Source organism: Aptenodytes forsteri, unplaced genomic scaffold (genome assembly GCF_000699145.1).
Source record: "Aptenodytes forsteri isolate BGI_AS27 unplaced genomic scaffold, ASM69914v1 Scaffold486, whole genome shotgun sequence".
Classification (NCBI taxonomy): domain Eukaryota; kingdom Metazoa; phylum Chordata; class Aves; order Sphenisciformes; family Spheniscidae; genus Aptenodytes; species Aptenodytes forsteri.
The window spans coordinates 675,909-685,706 of record NW_008795717.1 but is presented as its reverse complement, the minus strand read 5'-3'; positions in this window follow the sequence as shown (position 1 = coordinate 685,706).

Here is a 9,798-nt window from a genome sequence, read left to right as displayed (position 1 = left end):
GCTGCATTGTCTTCCAAAAACTCAGCAAAATAAGTCTTTGGAACAGAGAAGAGAGTAATGTGGGAGGGAGGAAGGTCCTTTGGGTATGCAGAAATTTGAGAGAGCTGGATTAATTTCACAACTGTACCACATATTTCCTTCGTGATCTTGGGCAAATACTTGGGTCAGGTTTTCAGAAAAATAAGTTCAGTTATCCTGGCTTCTTTAGATGCTAAAATAACTAGTCAGACTTTCAAAGGCAAACTGCAACCCAACTGTTGGTCTCCCTGAAAACATTACAAGATGAGCTTACCCACGCCGAATGCTTTTAAATATCCAGCCTCAACTCTTGAGGCTATACGTCTTAAAGTATTCACATCTGTGCTTCACTTCCACACCTGTAAAATATTATGTTCCTACCTCTACGAGCTGAGGAGAACAAATTTGTAATGTCCATGAACCAGCTTTGAGAATCTTCAGTGATAAGATCATACAAGTACGTAGACTGATACAGGGAATCTGTTTCCTGGGGACCCATCTCCTACTTCTGGCTTTGACAAGAAGGAAACTGTGATTCTGCAAACCCCAAACTCATAATCATGAGATGCCACAGATGCCAGGGTAGGTTGCTACCCTACTCTGTGGGGTGTCTGGCGTTCAGGCCAATCATGGGAATGAGGAGGGCACTTTTCACTCCTTAAAAGTGCCCCCTCTAACATGTGTCTGTGTTGAGTTCAACTGTTCCCTGTGCAGGTTATTATTATACAGTATCTCATTATAAAGCAGAGATATTTAGATCAAGATCTGACTTCCCTTCCTAAACTCAGCAATGTTCTTTGACAGCAAGAAGATACTTAACCAAACAATTCAGATCCTGGTTTTGAGAGATTAAGACATCTTAATATATCTTCAAACTCCTAAAGGTGTCTTAAAATACCCTGCATCTACCATAAAGGTCTCTACCTTGCTTAAAATTTAACTAAAACATTTGTACTTGGATGTGTTAGGATTAATGGACCCACTCTCAAGACCAAACTCCTGGCATTCCAGATCACCCTTGTAGCATTCCCTCAGAAGGAACACAGTGTTTCTCGAACTTACTTTTCCAGAACAATTTGGAAACACTTTAATTCACTGCTCACTAGGGTGAGATTGGCACAGGTAATGACCTGAAATACCTGCAAAAGTTCTCTCTTTCATCCTTCAGCTGGGTCCAGCAGAAGCCGCAAGTCAAAGGCCTTGCTAGCAGGAATTTCACACCAATTGACTCCACATTCTGCAGCCATTTTTTCTAAGAAATTGTTACATTTTATAAGTTCAATTTAAAAGACCCGTCAGGAAGATGTATCAATAGTTTTCTGCAGACATGTAAGAGTAGAGGGAAAGCAGATTATTAATGCTAGAGTATCACCCTTAAACTGGGCAGGAATCAGGCACAATAAAACATAAGGTGTGGGCAAATACTTTCAGTCTTTAGGTATGTCAAGACACAGCTGCACTCTTGTAGACACAACCCAAGACAGACACAAGAAGTCTATACTCTGATTTTTTTCCTATGGATATATCCACATGAATGTCTTTGGTTGAGGCTCATGTATTTTTTATATACATTTTCCATAAAAATCAACAGCCTTTCTCCAGCATTCAACTCATTATCCACACTCCCCACATCACCACATCAACATTTTATTTGAAGTATCAGTGATAGCATCCCATAAAAATTTAATAGCCGCTTTCTATAATTGAAGCGTATTAACTCTTGGTTTCACGTCTGCTAAGGTTTATTCTTCTCCTTCTTTTAAAATTCTAATGATATTAAAAATAAAATACCTTTCTACAGCATGACTCAGAAATGCATAATATTCCTTTCTTCAACTCATGGTAAAGGAAACAGATACAAGCAAAGGCAAAAGAATTCTCTATTCCAGTCTATAGCTTTATACTGAATCTTGAGTGTCAAACGAACAGGGCTTTTAAGGAAAATGTCAACAACTGTAACAGTTACATAAGATATAGTTAGAAAAATATTTTGCACGGAAAAATGACAGTTTCTGTCACTTGAGAAGATGATTTATACTTCAGTTTTAGAATGCAAGCAGCCAACATGTGACCTGACATTTAGTAAAGGAAATCAAAGAGACGTTCAGCAAGATTACAACAGGAAAAGCATTAATTGTCCTATAACAGCAGTTCCTCTCTGTACTACAGAAAGATCTGCATAGTCTTCCTCTCAACATTATGCAAAAAAATAGAAAGAGAGGTCACAATAACAGATCTCCCTTTTGGCATTTTGTGCTAACTTGCTCAATTTACGAAGGCCATCTGGTGCTGTTTATGCTGGCCTTTTTGCATTGTGTCTCTTGTTGTTCTTTATGGATGAGCATGATTCACTATTCATATTAACTGTGTGTTTTAAGTTACTTTGCAAGAGAATTTGATGGTTGAAACTGTGCATAAAGAATGTATAGCTGTTGATGTACACATTCCACACATGACAGAACATAGTGAAAAGGATACCAAATGCAGTGATGTCCAACTAGGAAAGATGGCAGGTCAGGTGAGCTGGCTTTCATTGCTGGCTCTAGAATATACTTCCTGTATGACTTGAAATGATTACACGAGCCCTTTGGGGCTCAGTTTTATCACTTGTTAAATGGAGATCATAATTCCCTATCTCACAGTGATACTGTGAGGCTTATTCATTAATGGGTTCAATTCAATGCTGGGCAGATGGTCAATACAAATTTTATGCATCACTGAAGTAACATTTAACCTCAGAACTTAAGTGGCATATAGCCTCGTGCCAGTCTCTTAGCAGTCACTATATAAATATTATACACTCACATTACTGAAAATATTTGAGAGACATGAGTTGTTAGTAGTGCTGAGTTTGCATTCCTCAAGTTACAAATCTACAGGATGACAAATGTAAAAGAACATATTCTTTAAATGCAGTGCAAAACAGGTACTAGGACATCGCCTTGTAATGGTTATAAGTGACAAAGAAAAGAGAAAATGGTACAACTCCTGAACTGACTGTACAGTGATTTAAATGAATCCATGAAACGATTATTTTAAAGTCTCAAGAATGACCATTGATAGTGTCTGGAGGGATTTCAGTTTGGTGTTGGGAGAAGGGTTGTTTTTACTGGCCTCTGCCAAAAAAAGAATTCATGAATGTGACTGCCATTTACCTGTAGAAATACAGCTACAATTCAGCATAGTAACGAGTTTAAAGGTGTATCTTAAAGATATTTATAAAGATATAAATACTGACTTTGCTTACTCTGGCAATCAAACAGAAGAAAAAAGTTCTTTTCAAAACATCTTTTTCGAGGTTTCTGAGGACTATTTTTAAACTTTATTGCCAGAAGTAATCTACCATGAAGACCTAAGCACCAGCAAGAAATGAATCTCCAGTGTGATTGCTATGCATACCTTGTCATTTCCTCTGCATAGATGACCAATCTTCACTTCTTTCATCTTCTAACTTGGTTGCCCAGTAAGTCATTCTTTCTGCTTCAAAAAAGAAAGAAGAAAAAGTAGTAAAATTTATATGTTATCATTAAGAGGGGAAAAAGTGAGAAACAGACATACAGATATTAAATGCAAGCCTTCCAAAGTCTTTTCTGCAGGTGAGAAACGTGCTTCAGTAGAAGGCCAGTGTCCCACTTCCAACTTATTTCGAAAGTCTTAATTGAGGGTAAGTGGGGCATGAATGGCACTTTGTAGAGGGATGACTTTACCCTCAGGGAAGCACTATGACTTAAGATTTCTGAGATTACTCAATTTAGCTGCCATAAACCTTGAAAGCTTCAAGTAAAAAAAGTCTCCTCTCCTTTCACAGCTAAGCAATTTTAAAGAAAAGTTACCAGATAAAAATATATCAACCTTTACTCCTGCATATCAGCCTTGTTTTCAGTCCTTTAAAATTACTATACCTATTGGTAGTAGAAAGATTAACTGTGCTCAGACTAATCAACCAAGCATGGACATCAATACATCAAGTGTAAATTATTCATAAAATCTAGTATTCAGCAGTTTAGTCTCAGTAGCCAGTGATACTAACATTTTTTGATAATGCATTTGTGTCAGTAATACCTTTGCATATGCTTTGTAATCATAGTCAAATGTAGAAACCACTAATTACATATAAAAATATATACAGTATAGTGGAATAACAATTTTTGTTTTCTTGTATTGTGATAGTGATAGAACTATGGGGAACATGAAACAACACTCCAGAGGACCCAGAATAATTTATCCCAAAGAAGTGATGCTATGACTGTTCTCTGCCTATTCATCAGACTGCATGATAAATCTATTCACTTCTTATTGCTTCTAGTTTTCTTCAGCTAATTTTGCTGCTGTTTTTTGAAGAAAGGTTACTTTTCTCCACAATGTCCTTAAAATTTGTATATATGCAACAGCCCATCAAATCTCCTTGGAATACTGTTTTCCTCAAAAAAGACACCTCCCATTTTGGCATTTCTCAATCTGTGACCACCATAATATGCAAGTGCTTCACAACCCCTGTTGAATGCTACCCTCACAACCTCGCAGTAGAAAAATTATTGCCTGCATTTATAGAATAGGAAGATAAAGAAACAGAGAGAGGATACAGCTCACTTTAACTGTCTAAATTAAGATGATAGAATCATATATAGTGTCAGTAGATACAGCGTCCTTCAGAGAGAAATCTGTAGTACATATCTAGCCCTGATATGTACTACAGGGTACAGAGGTACCCTGAACCAACCCCTTAGGAGCCTCTCTCTTTTTCTCTCTCCATAGCAGCAGCTTAGGAATAACAATTGCCTATACATGCACCTAAATTAAATCTAAATGCAAGTGAATATTGTCTTCACTGCCAAGTCTAAGAGCAAAGTCCTATAAAGACTCAAGCATCCTAAAAATTAGGTTTGGGTTAACCACTGTGAGATACCTGGCCTTGGAATGAAATACAGTAAGGCATCAGAGTTCCCCACACAATCTACAAGGAGAGCTAGAGACTTCAGACTGGTATTCCCATGCTTGGATATCAGACAGGTCTTCATACCAATGCATATTCACTCCTCATTCCAGTCCTCTCTTTCTGTGAAGATATCAATCATGTTAATGTTATGGCTTTTATAAGCTTTCTCCCCCTTTTTTGCTTTATGTCCCAAACTGATCTTCTATTTTTTTCCCCACCTGTTTCAGTATTGCTCTTTTACTCCACAGTACACCTTTATATTCTTCCCACATTTTTCCTTTGGAAAGATTTTTCTCTCTTTTGTTGCTGCTTCCATAGTTCACCTAAGTAGTAGAAGAGTCTGGCTTATTTTTCTCAAAGCCACCATCTTAGCTCTGCTTTATTTTGCTTTAGTGGTCAGAGAACAGCTCCTCTTCTTCTGCTCCTTTGGTGACATAATACTTCGCTCTCTATTTAACTTACTCTGAAATGTGCCAGTACATCTGTGTACCATTCTGAACAGCTGAAAGAATTTATTTTAAATTGTCACTCAGTTTATTAATAAAGAAGAAAAATGCATGTGTATATTTTTCCTTAAAATAGAATATAGGTACTGTACAAAAATGTACACGAAAATAATCTTTAGCCTCAGTCAGACATGTGGCCAATGGGAACCCACAGGCAGAAAAAAGTCCAGACACAAGATGGGATAGAAATGCTACAGATAAAGAAACTCTTCAAACCTGACTGCCTTAAAGCTGTATAAAGAATATGTGTTGATACAGCACCATATTGAGATTTTATAGACATGGTTTTCAGACTATTCCATTATTACAGTAGGCTACAATCCTGCAGATGTTCCTGAAGAACTTTACTCGGTCATGTCAGTGTTTTCATGACTGAGTCTTAAATTCCTTCTCCAGCAAGTTAATAAGAAAACCCTCACTCTTAGATTTATCATAGAAGAGCAGCAGTTGCCAGATATATTCCTGTTGAAACATGAGAATGTATAACAAGAAACACCATATTAAACTTGCATCCGTTTTCTGAAATGTACTATGCCCATGCTTCAAGGGCTTCAAGGACTTACTTAAATATGGAATTCAAATTAAACGTGTTTATGCATTGTTCTGAATTGGGACATTACTGAACATCAGATATATTGTTCCTCAAGCAACAAATATGACCTTCTTTAGCAAGAACTGTATTTTAACATTGTGAGTGAAAGCAAAAAGAGAAGGCAAACAGCAGGAGCGTGTTAACTACAGTATTTGAGACAGCAAGTGATACCGCTTTAGAGCCAGAGAACTAACGATAATGAGTCTCTAAAACAGAGAGTAAAATTGTCCTTTGTACTTAGTATCTACATACTGAGATAGTTAAGCAAGTTTGCATCTAGTTTTAGCCAAAGTCACAGAGCTGGTGGTTCCTCACTAATCCAACACACCAAAAAAGGGTGCTAAAGACAACCTCAAGGATTAATGGCTGACAGTGGAAATCAATGTACCTGTTTTAGCTTAACGTGAGTATATATTTTTGAAGGCCAATGGGATAAGCCACCCTTTTACTGTGGCAGGTTTCAATACAACAGGATTGCTGTTTTAACTCATGATTTTTTAAATGTAATTCTTACACATAATGACAGTAGTGCAATGCAAAACGCCAAATGTTGTGTAACTGACACATAACGTCCACTAAAATGGAAAAGGCACAGTTCACTGTACAGCAATGCAAGATGTTTACTTTATGGAAAGAAAGGAGAAATTATCCTTCTAATTGATTAAAAACCCCCAAATCAACATGACTGACTGGAACCCCATTGCTGGTTTTTTTTGACCACTTGAACAATAGCATGCAAGGTTTTTTTTGAGGACTTGCCACCAAGAGCAGTAGGTTTGAATCTACATTACGTCTTAGCTGACTTCCAGAAAGTGGAACTCCATTGCCCCACTTCTACATTAATTATTTCCTCCATGCAGTAAAACATTAGTGAGCTGTAATTTACAGTGAGCCTTAACTAGACTATCGTGCTAATTTTCAAAACTTTTACAGGTTCTCCTTCCCTCCTCCTCCTCCCTGTACCAGTCAGACTGCTGACTAATCTGTCCTGAGGAGTTTTAACATTTTTCCTCTCCGATATTCAAAGATCCCTGTGTATGCCACCTGATTCATGGACTGAAAATATTTGCTTTTCTTAATTGGAAAATCCGAGATCTGAAACTAGCAGAAAATTCCTACGACAAATTAAAAGCACTTGCTCTGAGTGGTTCTCTTTAGGGAAATGTTTCCTTTCAGAAACATACTCACAATACTAACATAGCTTATAGCAACTAGGTTTCAATAATCTAATATACCACATGAAACTTTCAGAGAGTCACTTCCTTGTTGATTGTCTTCCCATAGAAAAAGTCTTGCTCCAACTAACTACTACTAAGAATACTAAAAAAAATTCCCGAACTTACCCAAATAATAGCACTCATGTAAAAGAATCTAATGCTCATTTCTGTTTCACATGGACTAAAGCATTTGTTCACTGAGACATACTGTTAAAAAGTAACCTAACCACAACTGGAAGTACAGGCCTAAGCTGCCCATTACGGAGCTATCACCTCTACCATCATGACCAGACTAGAGTTTTATTCCTTTAAAATGGTTAATTTTAACTAATACTTGCTATCTTGAAGTAGGAATCTGATTTAACAAAAACTGATTTGAGCTCTAAATGGCCCTTGAACAATCTAGTGTCCTCAGTGTTAGCTTGCTGGGTCTGATACTTTTATTTTTTAACTTTATGGAACTTTATTCAACCATCAAGAAAAGAAGTGAGTACCTCCTAAATATATCTTGGAAAACTGTAACTCACTTCTGCTTCACCTGTTCAAGATAATCTTGATGGGAGTAAGAGAACGTATGAAAAGCATAAAATAGCATTTGTGGTCAAATGCAGTTACATTACTGACACTTCAGAGGTGAACCTACTAAAACGCAATGGATAAGGCTGGAGCAGGATCTCCATGGAGTGGCACCACTAATCTGATTTTAGAAAAGTGTTGGCTATGAATCTTTTTTGGAATAATTTCGTATTTGCCAAAAGACATCCTAGGCGTGGTAACCACAGCTATTTCCTATGCCCATAAGCTCCACAGTCTGACTGTGCAACTTTACTAAAACACTTCTATGCAAAACACAAATTTTTGTGACATGATGCCACTTCAATCAACAATAGAAAATTGCTTCTACAGTGAAAGTCTTCAAAACACCTGCAAAGACTAAAAGGATGGAATTTATGCTGAAGTAATATGGAAACAATCAAGGCAAATCAAAACCATTATGTAAAGAAGCAGGTTACTAAAAATAATTGAGTTAGTTATTGATTGTATTTGAACAATCTTGTATTTACTGTCATTGAAGATGAATGCTCATACAACATAGATCATTTACAAACGGCTGGAATACATGGACTTAACCCCAGACTTGTCTGGTGTTAGACAAGATGCACTGTGCAGGCCCGTATGCTAAAATATGTTATTGTGAATCCAATCACACAAATTGCAGGTTTTAGCATAAGAATGCTCTGGCCTATGGCAACTATAGTCCAGGGTGATTTTCCACATGCAGTGTGACTAACTTGAATAACCACAGCACTTCTGCCTATTTATTCCATATACATACCACTTGTATTTTTTCCATAACTAATCCAGTCTAATCACTGTTGGAAACAAGACAGTAGGCCAGACAGACCCTTGGTCTGGTCCAGACTGTTAATTCTTAAGTTCTTAGGATTTTTAACTGAGGAGACTGTGTTTCTCAAAGTTTTCTTTAATATGTGCATATTGAAATTGCCACATACTTCTCAGGCTATAATAATTCACAATCAAATGCTGCAACATCGTATGAGCAGGAAAAACATCACTGCAGATGGAGAAGTGCTGAAACTGAAGTATAGCTAATTCAGTTCCTCCAGTGTCTCTCCGATTCACTGCAGCACACTTCACAGTAGAACTGCCGGCTACTGTTAGCCACCAATATCTAGCGTTAGGATTCACACCTCACTGAAAATTTCCGTGGAAAAAGCTTTGGAAACAAAAGTAAAACACAGACATTATGAACTGTGCATTGTGAAAACAATTATGAAAACCGTGAATGCAATAGCAGATGTGCCTGCTTACACAGATTTCACTCCATGCATGATGTAACAGGAGCCACACAACTACCAGAAGGGTGTCCCCCAGGACCAACCTGTGTGCAGCTAAGAGCGTGTTGCCGGCTTCTGGGTGAGAGCCTCAGAACATCACCACTTTGCAGCATCTTTGGACTTGCTTGGGGGAACAATATACTTTCCTTGAGAGCTATGTGAAGCAAACTTACTGCTCTTTTATGCGAAATATGGCAAGGGCCTAGAAGAATTACTGACACACCTGATTCCCAACACATTGGTCAGGAAAACCAAGCTAGGTAGCCAGAAAGTACATGGCTCAGTGGGTATGCTAAGGTTTTGTTCCTGTGCTGAATCAGCAGTTGTACTGCTTTTGATCCTTTTTTTGTCTTTAACAAAGAAGATATGTAATTTTTGAGGTAAACCCATATTCTGGAATGTGCTGAACAAATATTTCATAAAAGGGGAAAAGTTTATCTTAGAGTCATTTTGCTGTCAAATGATATATTAGAACTCAGAGCCAAAACAGGTAAAAGCCCTAAGAAAGTGCTGTATCTTTCAAATAATTCAACCCTAAGAGGAGTTAAACTCTATACACAAACAGGAATTATAGAATCATTACGGTTGGAAAAGACCTCTAAGATCATCGAGTCCAACTGTCAACCCAACACCACCATGCCCACTAAACCATGTCCCTAAGTGCCTCATC